Below are 17641 nucleotides of genomic sequence, written 5' to 3'. Positions count from 1 at the left end.
TCAGGCCACTACACGATATTGTACGCGGATTGATGACGGTGGTAAGCGGTATACGTAATGATGCAAAATTTAGTCGCACAAGTTTCTAACCGCTTACTTATCACACCCGCATACAGCTCAATAACAACGCATCAATAAAGTGGCACCTTGTGGGCTGCAACGCGCGCAAAATGTGGCGCTCGCCCTCTTGTTTTTGTGAGCACTAGCACGCACGCATGCAGCGAACAACCACAAACGGAGTGATCAACGTACACGACGCGTGCGTGTATTGTTCACGGAAAGACTGCCGCGTACGTGCTGTATGCTGTAGCAATACATTCGGCGACTGCACAACATAGCGGCACGATACAGGTGCAGTCGTAAATAGCACATTCTCGCCATCGGCCATACCATGCTGAATACGCCGGTTCTCGTCCGTCCCCGAAGCTAAGCAGCATTGGGGTCGGTAAGTACTTCGGAGGGAGACCACCTGGGAACACCGAGTGCTGATGGCACCTTCTTTTTGCTTTTTTATTGCGTGCTTCTGTGACGTCTTGTTTTTTTTTTCATTTGCACAATGTTTGGGTGGTTGCATTTACTGTAACTTACGTTCAACTGGAGCCTGCTGGTAGAGCCAACGCCGAAGTGTAACACCAACAATATTCAGGCCACTACACGATATTGTACGCGGAATGATGACGGTGGTAAGCGGTATACGTAATGATGCAAAATTTAGTCGCACAAGCTTCTAACCGCTTACTTATCACACCCGCATACAGCTCAATGACAACGCATCAATAAAGTGGCACCTTGTGGGCTGCGACGCGCGCAAAATGTGGCGCTCGCCCTCTTGTTTTTGTGAGCACTAGCACGCACGCATGCAGCGAAGAACCACAAACGGAGTGATCAACGTACACGACGCGTGCGTGTATTGTTCACGGAAAGACTGCCGCGTACGTGCTGTATGCTGTAGCAATACATTCGGCGACTGCACATTATAGCAGCACGATACAGGTGCAGTCGTAAACAGCACATTCTCGCCATCGGCCATACCATGCTGAATACGCCGGTTCTCGTCCGATCCGCGAAGCTAAGCAGCATTGGGCTCGGTCAGTACTTGGGAGAGAGACCACCTGGGAACACCGAGTGCTGATGGCACCGTTCTTTTTCCGTTTTTATTGCGTGCTTCTGTGACGTCTTGTTTTTTTTTTTCATTTGCACAACGTGTGGGTGGTTGCATTTACTGTAACTTACGTTATACTGGAGCCTGCAGGTAGACCCAACGCCGAAGTGTAACACCAACAATATTCAGGCCACTACACGATATTGTACGCGGAATGATGACGGTGGTAAGCGGTATACGTAATGATGCAAAATTTAGTCGCACAAGCTTCTAACCGCTTACTTATCACACCCGCATACAGCTCAATGAGAACGCATCAATAAAGTGGCACCTTGTGGGCTGCAACGCGCGCAAAATGTGGCGCTCGCCCTCTTGTTTTTGTGAGCACTAGCACGCACGCATGCAGCGAACAACCACAAACGGAGTGATCAACGTACACGACGCGTGCGTGTATTGTTCACGGAAAGACTGCCGCGTACGTGCTGTACGCTGTAGCAATACATTCGGCGACTGCACAACATAGCAGCACGATACAGGTGCAGTCGTAAACAGCACATTCTCGCCATCGGCCATACCATGCTGAATACGCCGGTTCTCGTCCGATCCCCGAAGCTAAGCAGCCTTGGGCTCGGTCAGTACTTGGGAGGGAGACCACCTGGGAACACCGAGTGCTGATGGCACCGTTCTTTTTGCTTTTTTATTGCGTGCTTCTGTGACGTCTTGTATTTTTTTTCATTTGCACAACGTGTGGGTGGTTGCATTTACTGTAACTTACGTTCAACTGGAGCCTGCTGGTAGAGCCAACGCCGAAGTGTAACACCAACAATATTCAGGCCACTACACGATATTGCACGCGGAATGATGACGGTGGTAAGCGGTATACGTAATGATGCAAAATTTAGTAGCACAAGCTTCTAACCGCTTACTTATCACACCCGCATACAGCTCAATGACAACGCATCAATAAAGTGGCACCTTGCGGGCTGCAACGCGCGCAAAATGTGGCACTCGCCCTCTTGTTTTTGTGAGCACTAGCACGGACGCATGCAGCGAACAACCACAAGCGGAGTGATCAACGTACACGACGCGTTCGTGTATTGTTCACGGAAAGACTGCCGCGTACGTGCTGTACGCTGTAGCAATACATTCGGCGACTGCACAACATAGCAGCACGATACAGGTGCAGTCGTAAACAGCACATTCTCGCCATCGGCCATACCATGCTGAATACGCCGGTTCTCGTCCGATCCCCGAAGCTAAGCAGCATTGGGCTCGGTCAGTACTTGGGAGGGAGACCACCTGGGAACACCGAGTGCTGATGGCACCGTTCTTTTTGCTTTTTTATTGCGTGCTTCCGTGACGTCTTGTTTTTTCTTTTTTTCATTTGCTCAACGTGTGGGTGGTTGCAAAAATAAGCTTGGTGCTTATTTTTGAGTCCCATTATCTGCGAGTCAAACGCGTCGGGGTTTTTTTTTCACGTAACTTGCCGAAGGTTCCGGCGTAAGCGATGGTGCCCGCATTACTTCCATAAAGTACTACACAATTCGTGTCGCGCATACAATCTGATTACTCTAGGTTAGGCGATAAGATATGTACACAACAAATAGAATCAACGATAACATTCGAGTAAGTTACAGCCATGCAGTTGCGTCTTGCGCAGAGCGATAAACTTAAGTAGAAAGTGGGTGAGTGCAGTTACCGAGAAAAGTTCACGTGTCAATACGAACCAGTGTCGTGCAAGACTTGTGCTTTGAATAGCACATAGAAGTATTAAGCGTATACTGGCGCGCACCTGTAGCTCTGCCTAACGTGTAACAGAAGCGCATACACTACTGATACACATGTCTGTATGATGTATAAGTAGAATTGCTTGTATGAAGTGGTGGCCTTTTTACTGAATGCATATAAATATTTCTTTCAGATGGTGATGTACAAGAGTAACGAAATGTGTAAACGTGTGCAAGGTCATCAAGGGAGCATTCAAGACGTTTCATCGCTAAACAGAAGCTCAAGTGTTCCAATAAATGTCAGATTTCAACGCGAAGCTGCTTCGGCTGCATGAAGCTCACTGAACCGGCTGGTTCTTTGCGACACGCAATGGCAACCACAAAAAGCATACAAGCTATGGCCAGCTTGAATCCCATTTGTATGTAAACGTTTACCAGTGGTTCCTGCTGGCCATGGCTCACTATCCCTGTTGCACAATCGATGCCAGTTGCAATAGGAACTGGAACCTGTTCCAATGTGGACCAACTGGGACCAGTTGCAATGGGAACCAACTGGGACCAGTTGCAATGGGGACCAACTGGGACCAGTTGCAATGGGGATCAACTGGGACCAGTTGCAATGGGGATTAACTGGGACCAGTTGCAATGGGGACCAACTGGGAATTGTTCCATAAACCAGTTGAACTGGAACCAGTTGCATTCCCAGTTGGAAATTTTCACCTCGGTTCACTTCGCTTCGAGCACGCGCCATGTTTGCTGTGACGACAGCCAAACCCTCCGCCTCGGACCAGCCAATGAGAGACGAGCATGCGTGCGGACGGAAAAGTTGCGACCGCTCCTCGCTCACCAGTAGCGAGCCATCAGCACGCGGGCGGACGAGGGCGGAGCGGACGGGCGGACTGACCATGTACGGGCCCTAAGAGGCTGCGCGAAACGTTAAGACGACAGGAAGAAAGGCACCACATTTAGAAACACAGCTTCTGCGCTTCGCTGCACGCGTTTCTTCATTTCGTTCTGTTTACGCTTCTTTCAGTTTGAACTAACTGGCCCGATAAATCTTATTGCTGCAGGTGGATACCGCTTTCTAATGGTATCACTAATTCGGACAAGGGAGAACGCCAGCGAGCGTGAAACACGCGCAAACTTCCCGTCCGCACGAGCTCAAGGCTGCGACGAGGCGTCTGCACTGGAGCTCGATGGAACGGCGCTGCCATCTGGCGGCTGTGACAGAAGTGGCGCCAGCGGCTGTAAGCGCGCGGGCGGAGAGTTTTACAACTGAAGCTAGTCTAGTAACGTTGGCCCGAAGGTCCGACGTGGTCACGAATCAGCTGAGCGTCTGCTCTTCGCTGGTCTCGTTCGCCCAGCGGGCGAGACCGGCATGCCTTGCGCACCTTCCCTGCTGGCATGCCTGCTGGGGACACTCGTGACGTCACACGAAGAGGTTCGCTCGGCTGCTTGCTCACGTTTAAGTTTCGTTGTTGCGCTTTTTGCGCATTTAAAGGTATTTGCGAATTTACGTAACAATTACACTACCAGACGCGTGACAGGGGGGTCTCGGTAACCTAAATATGCCATTACCTTGACATGGTCAAAAAATCGTTGGAGTTGCCCTTTAAGAACTGCTTTAGTGCGGAAGCTCCTGTTTAAATATAGGGGAACGCGGTAATCGAAAGCCGCAGCGCCTGCTAAAGCGTCGGGTTGTTCTCCTTGAGGAATATATGTGAGCTGGGTTCGATTCCGCTCAGCACCAGATAAATTTAAAGGATCTTCCTTGTCATTGTACAGCGGCACACACCTACTGGCACATACCCAGTAACTCAAACTCTCATCAAAGACGTTCATTGCAGGTCAGCAAAGACCAATTGGCACATACTCAGTGCTCCAAGTCAGCGTGAAAGAGTTTCATTAAAGGGTGGTACGTACCCAGTCCCCCATCTACAGTGAACCATGTCTGCGTGGGAGATGCTTGTTGAAGAGCGGCATATTTATACATATGTTCGCGTACTCAGGGACTTAAGTTGGTCCGACCATTGGTTTCAAACTCTGTTTCCTCAGCACATAAGCCCGATGCTTAAACTATTCGTCAACGGAAGTCGAGGCTGAAGAAGTGGCCGTTGATCTAGCGGCAGCGGAGGGCTATCAGATCGGAAAGTCATTAACAATACTCTCGGACTCACAAACAGCCCGCCGCGACTACTTGCATGGCAGAATCAGCCACCGAGCACTCCGTATACTCTGCTCAGTAGACTGTCAAACACTACAACAGGCACAGAACCCCATGAAGCAATCACCCACAAGCTCGTATGGGTACCGGGACAGACGGGGGTGGCAGGGAACCAAGGGGTGGACAGGATAGCTTGAGAGTACACTAATTATTGAGCGTCCAACGCTGACAGCCTTGAGGAACCCACGCCTGTACCCCGAGAGTATTTGGCCATTTTAGACAAATACAAAGGCAGCAGGAAGCGGTGCCCCCCGTCGCACGAGTCCCTTAGCAGGGAAGAAGCTGTTGCATGGAGACAACTACAAACAGGGTCGTATCCTAAGCTCAACGTGCTAAGTAAGTTCACCCCACATTATATAAGGACAAATGTCCATGGTGGCATTAGAAACCCACTATATACCACATAACATGAGCATGTTAACAAACTCACGTAGTCCCAATCGTGTCACAACCAAGTGCGGAGCAATGGGAGTAACTGCACGCTGTCCTGTGACCGCTGCGAAGACCAGCTAGGTCTCGTGCGGCGTGCACGACGGACAGCATAGACCGGCGGAACACTGGACTGATGGCAGCCGACCATTGCAACAGAGAACGGACGAAGCAGCGGGTGGAAACCTCCGGCACAAGGATGAAGACGCTCCTGAAGAATCCGCCCCAGCCGCAGAAAAACACAATTACTAGAGCTCTGTCAAGTTTTCACTCACTGACTCACTCACCACGGACCACACAGAGACCCGGGTTGGCGGGAAAACGGTTTGACATGATTGGAAACGCACATTAGCTCGGAGTCCACGGTGAGACAAATACATAAAGACATACTTAGGCCCCTAAAAGTGCGTCAAGTACTCTAACAATGCTGAAACGATAATAAGTGGAATCGGAGTTATCGCCGACCTAAGGCTTCCTCTCAACATCTCCGAAAAAACAAGGATGGGGAAAACATGAGGCGACAAACGGAGGCTCACTCCCGCCTTAGTCGCACGTAGTCACACGACCAAATGTTTTCGTTTTACCAGCTTATGAAGAACTGACGACAGCGTGTGAAACCGCGACACTGACACGCAGATCTTGTTCAACTTCCTCGGCTTTTATGAACCGGATAGACAAATCAGGTAGCGCGATATAACACCAACAAAGTCGTAGTAGGCCTTTATGATATCATTTCTAGATATTAATGGAGCTTACCACAACACAGACAGGAAATTGCTATGGCAAATTTTCAAGCACTATGGTAAAGACGGAGATTTCGTGGAGCTGTTGAGCGGGATGTATAGGTACATCCGAGTAGGAATCGTATGGAAAAGCCGGAAATCCAGTGAAGCTGTAGAGATTCTCCGAGGACTCAAGCATGAATTATTGTCCATTGTTGTCCATTGTTGCTCACGCTCTATGTTAAAAGCTTAGAAAGGCAAGTGAAAAGCAATGAATTGGGTTTTGATTAATCTTACATCCGTAATGAGCAGTATGTGCGAAAGAAGGTTCCGGGGCTGATGTATGCAGACGATAGAGCGTGCCAGCGCGCAATACAAGATATTTGCAAACACTTCCGCATATGTGTGGCAGCGCAACGACAAATCTAGGCATTAAGTTTAGTAGAGAGAAATCAGGAATTATGAAATTTAATGAAACGATGAGTAATTGCGTGGTATCGATTCAACAGCAAGTAATACGCATAGTCAAGCAATATAGATACCTTGGCTTATACATAAACGAAGGAAAAACTTACTCAAGCACCCACCAAGATAATCTGAAAATGAAGGGGAAGCGGAATCCAGCAATAATGATGCACAGAGGCGCTACAGTAAATATGAGCATGAAGAGGTGCATGGAATCTGGAAAGGAGTAATGGTACCAGCGCTAGCATTTGCAAATGTCATTTTGTGCTAAAGATCGGATATTTTATCGGGGTTGGAAGCTGACCAGAGATCAGTATGCCGGTTGGCTTTGGGAGCCCACCGTAAAACCTCGAATGGGATAGTGCAAGGCGCTGTGGGTTGAGGATCCTTTGAAAACAAAGAAGCTCCAAGCAAAATTAGTTTTGAAGAAAGACTAAGGAGCATGGATGAAAAGAAATTGGTGGCTAAAGTACACAAATATCTGTACCTCAAAAGCGTAGACACGGAATGGAGGACGAGGTCAAGAAAGTTGGCAACCAAATGCAGGGTAATTAATAACGTTATTAGACAAGCAGAAGTCATAAGAAGGAAAGCGCGGGATAAAGAAAATTGAGTTCAATGGGTGAACACTAAAAAATGCGGCAGACTCCATCTCACGATGACTGCCGACGGTAATCATGTTTCGCATTAGATCAATATAGTAACGCAATGTATTGCCACCGTCTAAAGAAGATATGCACGAGGCGTGCACTGCAGCGGGATTCCCCTTCCGCGCTTCCCGATGAACACTCGACGCCATCTCGTGCCACCACACCCGCGAAGCCTACGCATAGCCACCGTGATGCATGGGGCGCTGGTGCATTCAAACGCCGTGAAACGCGGCATACAGAAACCGGAATCCTCTTTATAATAGTAAGCTATTGGGCAAGTTGGCTTGACATTATCTTTTGCAAAGGGGAGCGCAGAAGTGTTGCGGAAAAGAAAGGAGGCCTGGACAGGAAGATTTACATCGCGCAGACGGCGCGCTGTCTAAATGACAGGCTAAACGAGCATTCTCCATGTTAAGGGCCCTAGCAACGCCGCGCACCTTCCTGCGCACTGCAGGGATTGTGGCCGCAAAACCCTTTTTCCATAAAACCGAAATTACAAGCAAATCTAACGGCAGACTCGAGAAGGCAATCCTCGACGCTGGTCAGATTGACGCTCCCGCTGACCTTTGTATTAGTGCCCCGTCAGTGCATCTAATGAACAAGAAATTTACGTTCTTCACCCTTGGCTATGCCTCCCCGTAGATGAGGCTAGGCCTCCCTGTCCTCACGTGGGAGCGGCCCGGGGTGCTGCTGTAAGTGCTGCGCTTCTCAGGGGCTCATTAAAGTTTTTTGTCTGTCTGTCTCAATAGCAGCGCATGCGAAATATCGTTCCTCGAGGTTTGCTTCTGCACATATACTAAGTTGCAATAAGCATCTTTCCAGCCCAGGTCTCCCTTTTTTCCCAACACTTCCGCGCTCCGCTTTGCAAAAACCCGAATCCCCTCTCGCGATTCTTTCTGGACACGCTGCGACATTTAGTGGCAATGCCGAGAAGTCCGCTCGTCGCCTCCGAGACGACAAACGTGACGCGCCGGTGCCTGCGAGCGCTGATAATGGTGCTCTCATTGCCGTACACTCACTGGCACGTACTCGGTCACCCAAGTTCTCGAGAGGTCATTTGAAGACGGCATATACCAAGTGCATACATGGTGCCTCCTGTTAAAGCATTGGGTTGCTGTCCTTGAGTAACCCTCGATTAAGCTCAGAATAGGAGAAATTCAAAAGGATATTTTTCATTACTGTCGAGCGGCACATTGCCAGTGGCACGTAGTTACTCAAGTTGGCGTCAAAGACGGCACTTGAAGAGAGGCTCACACAAAGTGCCACATACCCAGTGCGCTCGGTCAACTTCAACGAGTTTCTTTCAACAGCGGTACCTGCACAGTCCCGCGTCTAGAGGGACCCATGTCGGTGTGAAAGAGGTCCGTTGAAAAGCGAACCATGCTCCATCTGCACAGAATCACGACACGCTACACATTCGACCACAAGCTACGCAGTGACACAAGTTGGTTCGATTGTTCGTTTCGAACCCCGATTCCTCTGCACGGCAGCGCGATACGCTACCCATTCGATCACAAGCTACGCGATGACAAAAGTTGGTTCTATTGTTGGTTTCGAACCCTGCTCCATCTGCACAGCAGCGTGATTCGCTACTCATTCGACCACAAGCTACACAATGACCCAAGTTGGTTCGAATCTTGGTTTCGAACCCCCATCCCTCTGCATGGCAGCGCGATACGATACCCATACGACCACAAGCTACGCAGTGACCAAGTTGGTTCGATTGTTGGTTTCGAACCCTCTTCCATCTGCACAACAGCGCGATTCTCTACCCACTCGACCACAAGCTACGCAATAACCCAAGTTGGTTCGATTGTTGGTTTTGAACCCTGTTCCATCTGCACAGCAGCGCGATGCTCTACTCATTCGACCACAACCTACGCAATGACCCAAGTTGGTTCGATTGTCGGTTTCGAACCCTGTTCCATCTGCACAGCAGTGCGATACGCTACACATTCTACCAGAAGCTACGCAGTCACCCAAGTTGGTTCGATTGTTGGTTTCGAACCCCGATTCCTCTAAAAGGCAGTGCGATACGCTAAACATTCGACCACAAGCTACGCAATGACCCAAGTTGGTTCGATTGTTGGTTTCAAACCCTGCTCCATCTGCACAGCAGCGCGATACGCTGCCCATTCGACCACAAGCTACGCAATGACCCAAGTTGGTTCGATTGTTGGATTCGAACCCCGATACCTCTGCACGGCAGCGCGATACGCTACCCATTCGACCACAAGCTATGCAATGACCCAAGTTGGTTCGATTGTTGCTTTCGAACCCCGTTCCATCTGCACAGCAGCGCGATGCTCTGCTCACTCAACCAGAAGCTACGCAATGACCCAAGTTGGTTCGATTGTTGCTTTCGAACCCTGTTCCATCTGCAAAGCAGCGCGATGCGCTACTCATTCGACCACAAGCTACGCAATGACCCTGGTTCGTTCGATTGTTAGCTTCGAACCCTGTTCCATCTGCACAGAAGCGCGATGCTCTACTCATTGGACCACTAGCTACGCAATGACCCAAGTTGGTTCGATTGTTGCTTTCGAACCCTGCTCCATCTGCACAGAAGCACGATGCTCTACTCACTCGACCACAGGCGACGCAGTGACCCAAGTTGGTTCGATTGTGGGTTTCGAACCCCGATTCCTCTGCACGGCAGCGCGATACGCTTACCATTCAACCACAAGCTACGCAATGACCCAAGTTGGTTCGATTGTTGGTTTCGAACCCTGCTATATCTGCACAGCTGCACGATACGCTAACAATTCGACCACAAGCTACGCAGTCTACCAAGTCGGTTCAATGGTTGGGTTCGAACCCTGCTCCATCTGCACGGCAGCACGATGCGCTACACATTCGACCACAACATACGCAGTGACCCAAGTTGGTTCGATTGCGGGTTTCGAACCCCGATTTCTCTGCACAGCAGCGCGATACGCTTACCATTCGACGACGAGCTACGCAGTGACCCAAGTTAGTTCGATTGTTGCTTTCGAACCCTGTTCCACCAGCAAAGCAGCGCGATGCTCTACTCACTCGACCACAGGCGACGCAATCACCCAAGTTGGTCCGATCGTTCGTTTCGAACACTGTTCTATCTGCACAGCAGCGCGATGCTCTACTCATTCGATCAAGAGCTACGCAATGACCAAAGTTGGATCGATTGCTCCTTTCGAACTCTGTTCCATCTGCACAGCAGCACGGTGAGCTCCCCATTCGACCACAAGCTACGCAGTGACCCAAGTTGGTTCGATTCTTGGTTTCGAACCCCGGTCCCTCTGCACGGCAGCGCGATACGCTACTCATTCGACCATAAGCTATGCAATGACCCAAGTTGGTTCGATTGTTGGTTTCGAACCCTCTTCCTAGTGCACAGCGGTGCGATGCTCTACTCATTCGACCATAAGCTACGCAATGACCCATGTTGGTTCCATTGTTGGTTTCGAACCCTGTTTCATCTGCACAAAAGTGCGATGATCTACTTATTCGACCACAAGCTCCGCAATGGCCCAAGTGGGTTCGATACCTGTTCCATCTGCACAGCAGCGCTATGCGCTACTCATTCGACCACAAGCTACGTTATCACCCAAGTTGGTTCCATTGTTGGTTTCGAACCCTGTTCCATCTGCACAGCCGCGAGATAGGCTGCACATTCGACCAGAAGCTACGCAGTGAGCCAAGTTGGTTCGATTGTTGGTTTCGAACGCTGCTCCATCTGCACATCAGCACGATACGCTAACAATTCGACCACAAGCTACGCAGTCTACCAAGCTGGTTCAATGGTTGGTTTCGAACCCTGCTCCATCTGCACAGCAGCGCGATACGCTACCCATTCGACCACAAGATACGCAGTGACCCAAGTTGGTTCGATTGTTGGTTTCGAACCCCGATTCCTCTCCACGGCAGAGCGATACGCTTCCCATTCGAAGACGAGCTACGCAATGACCCAAGTTGGTTCGATTGTTGGTTTCGAACCCTGTTCCATCTGCACAGTAGCACGATGCGCTGCTCATTCAATCACAAGCTACGCAATGACCCAAGTTGGTTCGATTGTTGGTTTCGAACCCTGCTCCATCTGCACAGCAGCACGATACGCTAACAATTCGACCACAAGCTACGCAGTCTACCAAATTGGTTCAATGGTTGCTTTCGAACGCTGCTCCATCTGCACGGCAGCACGATGCGCTACACTTTCGACCACAAGCTACGCAGTGACCCAAGTTGGTTCGATTGTTGCTTTCGAACCCTGTTCCACCTGCACAGCAGCGCGATGCTCTACTCACTCGACCACAGGCTACGCAATCACCCAAGTTGGTTGCATTATTGGTTTCGAACACTGTTCTATCTGCACAGCAGCGCGATGCTCTACTCATTCGATCAAATGCTACGCAATGACCAAAGTTGGATCGATTGCTCGTTTCGAACTCTGTTCCATCTGCACAGAAGCGCTATGCGCTACTTACTCGACCACAAGCTACGCGATGAGCCAAGATGCTTCAGTTGTAGCTTTCGAACCCTGCTCCATCTACACAGCAGCGCGATGCGCTACACATTCGACCACAAGCTACGCAGTGACCCAAGCTGGTAGGATTCTTGGTTTTGAACCCTGTTCCATCTGAACAGCAGCGCGATGCGCTACTCATTCGACCACAAGCTACACAATGACCCAAGTTGGTTCGATTGTTCGTTTCGAACCCCGATTCCTCTGCACGGCAGCGCGATACGCTACCCATTCGATCACAAGCTACGCGATGACAAAAGTTGGTTCTATTGTTGGTTTCGAACCCTGCTCCATCTGCACAGCAGCGTGATTCGCTACTCATTCGACCACAAGTTACACAATGACCCAAGTTGGTTCGAATCTTGGTTTCGAACCCCCATCCCTCTGCATGGCAGCGCGATACGATACCCATACGACCACAAGCTACGCAGTGACCAAGTTGGTTCGATTGTTGGTTTCGAACCCTCTTCCATCTGCACAACAGCGCGATTCTCTACCCACTCGACCACAAGCTACGCAATAACCCAAGTTGGTTCGATTGTTGGTTTTGAACCCTGTTCCATCTGCACAGCAGCGCGATGCTCTACTCATTCGACCACAACCTACGCAATGACCCAAGTTGGTTCGATAGTCGATTTCGAACCCTGTTCCATCTGCACAGCAGTGCGATACGCTACACATTCTACCAGAAGCTACGCAGTCACCCAAGTTGGTTCGATTGTTGGTTTCGAACCCCGATTCCTCTAAAAGGCAGTGCGATACGCTAAACATTCGACCACAAGCTACGCAATGACCCAAGTTGGTTCGATTGTTGGTTTCAAACCCTGCTCCATCTGCACAGCAGCGCGATACGCTGCCCATTCGACCACAAGCTACGCAATGACCCAAGTTGGTTCGATTGTTGGATTCGAACCCCGATACCTCTGCACGGCAGCGCGATACGCTACCCATTCGACCACAAGCTATGCAATGACCCAAGTTGGTTCGATTGTTGCTTTCGAACCCCGTTCCATCTGCACAGCAGCGCGATGCTCTGCTCACTCAACCAGAAGCTACGCAATGACCCAAGTTGGTTCGATTGTTGCTTTCGAACCCTGTTCCATCTGCAAAGCAGCGCGATGCGCTACTCATTCGACCACAAGCTACGCAATGACCCTGGTTCGTTCGATTGTTAGCTTCGAACCCTGTTCCATCTGCACAGAAGCGCGATGCTCTACTCATTGGACCACTAGCTACGCAATGACCCAAGTTGGTTCGATTGTTGGTTTCGAACCCTGCTCCATCTGCACAGAAGCGCGATGCTCTACTCATTGGACCACTAGCTACGCAATGACCCAAGTTGGTTCGATTGTTGGTTTCGAACCCTGCTCCATCTGCACAGAAGCGCGATGCTCTACTCACTCGACCACAGGCGACGCAGTGACCCAAGTTGGTTCGATTGTGGGTTTCGAACCCCGATTCCTCTGCACGGCAGCGCGATACGCTTACCATTCAACCACAAGCTACGCAATGACCCAAGTTGGTTCGATTGTTGGTTTCGAACCCTGCTATATCTGCACAGCTGCACGATACGCTAACAATTCGACCCCAAGCTACGCAGTCTACCAAGTCGGTTCAATGGTTGGGTTCGAACCCTGCTCCATCTGCACGGCAGCACGATGCGCTACACATTCGACCACAACATACGCAGTGACCCAAGGTGGTTCGATTGCGGGTTTCGAACCCCGATTTCTCTGCACAGCAGCGCGATACGCTTACCATTCGACGACGAGCTACGCAGTGACCCAAGTTAGTTCGATTGTTGCTTTCGAACCCTGTTCCACCAGCAAAGCAGCGCGATGCTCTACTCACTCGACCACAGGCGACGCAATCACCCAAGTTGGTCCGATCGTTCGTTTCGAACACTGTTCTATCTGCACAGCAGCGCGATGCTCTACTCATTCGATCAAGAGCTACGCAATGACCAAAGTTGGATCGATTGCTCCTTTCGAACTCTGTTCCATCTGCACAGCAGCACGGTGAGCTCCCCATTCGACCACAAGCTACGCAGTGACCCAAGTTGGTTCGATTCTTGGTTTCGAACCCCGGTCCCTCTGCACGGCAGCGCGATACGCTACTCATTCGACCATAAGCTATGCAATGACCCAAGTTGGTTCGATTGTTGGTTTCAAACCCTCTTCCTAGTGCACAGCGGTGCGATGCTCTACTCATTCGACCATAAGCTACGCAATGACCCATGTTGGTTCCATTGTTGGTTTCGAACCCTGTTTCATCTGCACAAAAGTGCGATGATCTACTTATTCGACCACAAGCTCCGCAATGGCCCAAGTGGGTTCGATACCTGTTCCATCTGCACAGCAGCGCTATGCGCTACTCATTCGACCACAAGCTACGTTATCACCCAAGTTGGTTCCATTGTTGGTTTCGAACCCTGTTCCATCTGCACAGCCGCGAGATAGGCTGCACATTCGACCAGAAGCTACGCAGTGAGCCAAGTTGGTTCGATTGTTGGTTTCGAACGCTGCTCCATCTGCACATCAGCACGATACGCTAACAATTCGACCACAAGCTACGCAGTCTACCAAGCTGGTTCAATGGTTGGTTTCGAACCCTGCTCCATCTGCACAGCAGCGCGATACGCTACCCATTCGACCACAAGATACGCAGTGACCCAAGTTGGTTCGATTGTTGGTTTCGAACCCCGATTCCTCTCCACGGCAGAGCGATACGCTTCCCATTCGAAGACGAGCTACGCAATGACCCAAGTTGGTTCGATTGTTGGTTTCGAACCCTGTTCCATCTGCACAGTAGCACGATGCGCTGCTCATTCAATCACAAGCTACGCAATGACCCAAGTTGGTTCGATTGTTGGTTTCGAACCCTGCTCCATCTGCACAGCAGCACGATACGCTAACAATTCGACCACAAGCTACGCAGTCTACCAAATTGGTTCAATGGTTGCTTTCGAACGCTGCTCCATCTGCACGGCAGCACGATGCGCTACACTTTCGACCACAAGCTACGCAGTGACCCAAGTTGGTTCGATTGTTGCTTTCGAACCCTGTTCCACCTGCACAGCAGCGCGATGCTCTACTCACTCGACCACAGGCTACGCAATCACCCAAGTTGGTTGCATTATTGGTTTCGAACACTGTTCTATCTGCACAGCAGCGCGATGCTCTACTCATTCGATCAAATGCTACGCAATGACCAAAGTTGGATCGATTGCTCGTTTCGAACTCTGTTCCATCTGCACAGAAGCGCTATGCGCTACTTACTCGACCACAAGCTACGCGATGACCCAAGATGCTTCAGTTGTAGCTTTCGAACCCTGCTCCATCTACACAGCAGCGCGATGCGCTACACATTCGACCACAAGCTACGCAGTGACCCAAGCTGGTAGGATTCTTGGTTTCGAACCCTGTTCCATCTGAACAGCAGCGCGATGCGCTACTCATTCGACCACAAGCTACACAATGACCCAAGTTGGTTCGATTGTTCGTTTCGAACCCCGATTCCTCTGCACGGCAGCGCGATACGCTACCCATTCGATCACAAGCTACGCGATGACAAAAGTTGGTTCTATTGTTGGTTTCGAACCCTGCTCCATCTGCACAGCAGCGTGATTCGCTACTCATTCGACCACAAGTTACACAATGACCCAAGTTGGTTCGAATCTTGGTTTCGAACCCCCATCCCTCTGCATGGCAGCGCGATACGATACCCATACGACCACAAGCTACGCAGTGACCAAGTTGGTTCGATTGTTGGTTTCGAACCCTCTTCCATCTGCACAACAGCGCGATTCTCTACCCACTCGACCACAAGCTACGCAATAACCCAAGTTGGTTCGATTGTTGGTTTTGAACCCTGTTCCATCTGCACAGCAGCGCGATGCTCTACTCATTCGACCACAACCTACGCAATGACCCAAGTTGGTTCGATTGTCGATTTCGAACCCTGTTCCATCTGCACAGCAGTGCGATACGCTACACATTCTACCAGAAGCTACGCAGTCACCCAAGTTGGTTCGATTGTTGGTTTCGAACCCCGATTCCTCTAAAAGGCAGTGCGATACGCTAAACATTCGACCACAAGCTACGCAATGACCCAAGTTGGTTCGATTGTTGGTTTCAAACCCTGCTCCATCTGCACAGCAGCGCGATACGCTGCCCATTCGACCACAAGCTACGCAATGACCCAAGTTGGTTCGATTGTTGGATTCGAACCCCGATACCTCTGCACGGCAGCGCGATACGCTACCCATTCGACCACAAGCTATGCAATGACCCAAGTTGGTTCGATTGTTGCTTTCGAACCCCGTTCCATCTGCACAGCAGCGCGATGCTCTGCTCACTCAACCAGAAGCTACGCAATGACCCAAGTTGGTTCGATAGTTGCTTTCGAACCCTGTTCCATCTGCAAAGCAGCGCGATGCGCTACTCATTCGACCACAAGCTACGCAATGACCCTGGTTCGTTCGATTGTTAGCTTCGAACCCTGTTCCATCTGCACAGAAGCGCGATGCTCTACTCATTGGACCACTAGCTACGCAATGACCCAAGTTGGTTCGATTGTTGGTTTCGAACCCTGCTCCATCTGCACAGAAGCGCGATGCTCTACTCATTGGACCACTAGCTACGCAATGACCCAAGTTGGTTCGATTGTTGGTTTCGAACCCTGCTCCATCTGCACAGAAGCGCGATGCTCTACTCACTCGACCACAGGCGACGCAGTGACCCAAGTTGGTTCGATTGTGGGTTTCGAACCCCGATTCCTCTGCACGGCAGCGCGATACGCTTACCATTCAACCACAAGCTACGCAATGACCCAAGTTGGTTCGATTGTTGGTTTCGAACCCTGCTATATCTGCACAGCTGCACGATACGCTAACAATTCGACCACAAGCTACGCAGTCTACCAAGTCGGTTCAATGGTTGGGTTCGAACCCTGCTCCATCTGCACGGCAGCACGATGCGCTACACATTCGACCACAACATACGCAGTGACCCAAGGTGGTTCGATTGCGGGTTTCGAACCCCGATTTCTCTGCACAGCAGCGCGATACGCTTACCATTCGACGACGAGCTACGCAGTGACCCAAGTTAGTTCGATTGTTGCTTTCGAACCCTGTTCCACCAGCAAAGCAGCGCGATGCTCTACTCACTCGACCACAGGCGACGCAATCACCCAAGTTGGTCCGATCGTTCGTTTCGAACACTGTTCTATCTGCACAGCAGCGCGATGCTCTACTCATTCGATCAAGAGCTACGCAATGACCAAAGTTGGATCGATTGCTCCTTTGGAACTCTGTTCCATCTGCACAGCAGCACGGTGAGCTCCCCATTCGACCACAAGCTACGCAGTGACCCAAGTTGGTTCGATTCTTGGTTTCGAACCCCGGACCCTCTGCACGGCAGCGCGATACGCTACTCATTCGACCATAAGCTATGCAATGACCCAAGTTGGTTCGATTGTTGGTTTCGAACCCTCTTCCTAGTGCACAGCGGTGCGATGCTCTACTCATTCGACCATAAGCTACGCAATGACCCATGTTGGTTCCATTGTTGGTTTCGAACCCTGTTTCATCTGCACAAAAGTGCGATGATCTACTTATTCGACCACAAGCTCCGCAATGGCCCAAGTGGGTTCGATACCTGTTCCATCTGCACAGCAGCGCTATGCGCTACTCATTCGACCACAAGCTACGTTATGACCCAAGTTGGTTCCATTGTTGGTTTCGAACCCTGTTCCATCTGCACAGCCGCGAGATAGGCTGCACATTCGACCAGAAGCTACGCAGTGAGCCAAGTTGGTTCGA

At 50.5% G+C, this 17641-nt stretch overlaps 1 non-coding gene and 3 pseudogenes across 1 annotated transcript; all 4 read left to right on the top strand.

Moving 5' to 3' along the window:
* Positions 1-376: 376 nt before the first annotated feature.
* LOC142562508 (5S ribosomal RNA) lies at positions 377-494 on the top strand (annotated as a pseudogene).
* A 524-nt stretch (positions 495-1018) lies between these two features.
* LOC142562372 (5S ribosomal RNA) lies at positions 1019-1137 on the top strand (annotated as a pseudogene).
* A 526-nt stretch (positions 1138-1663) lies between these two features.
* Positions 1664-1782, top strand: LOC142561259 (5S ribosomal RNA; annotated as a pseudogene).
* A 525-nt stretch (positions 1783-2307) lies between these two features.
* Positions 2308-2426, top strand: LOC142561119 (5S ribosomal RNA). Its single transcript, XR_012823647.1, has one exon. It is a non-coding gene; the product is annotated as a 5S ribosomal RNA (ribosomal RNA).
* The last annotated feature ends 15215 nt before the right edge of the window (positions 2427-17641 follow it).

This window comes from Dermacentor variabilis, chromosome 10 (genome assembly GCF_050947875.1).
Source record: "Dermacentor variabilis isolate Ectoservices chromosome 10, ASM5094787v1, whole genome shotgun sequence".
Lineage (NCBI taxonomy): Eukaryota > Metazoa > Arthropoda > Arachnida > Ixodida > Ixodidae > Dermacentor > Dermacentor variabilis.
The sequence above is the reverse complement of the archived record's forward strand: the minus strand, read 5'-3'. Positions and strand labels throughout refer to the sequence as shown.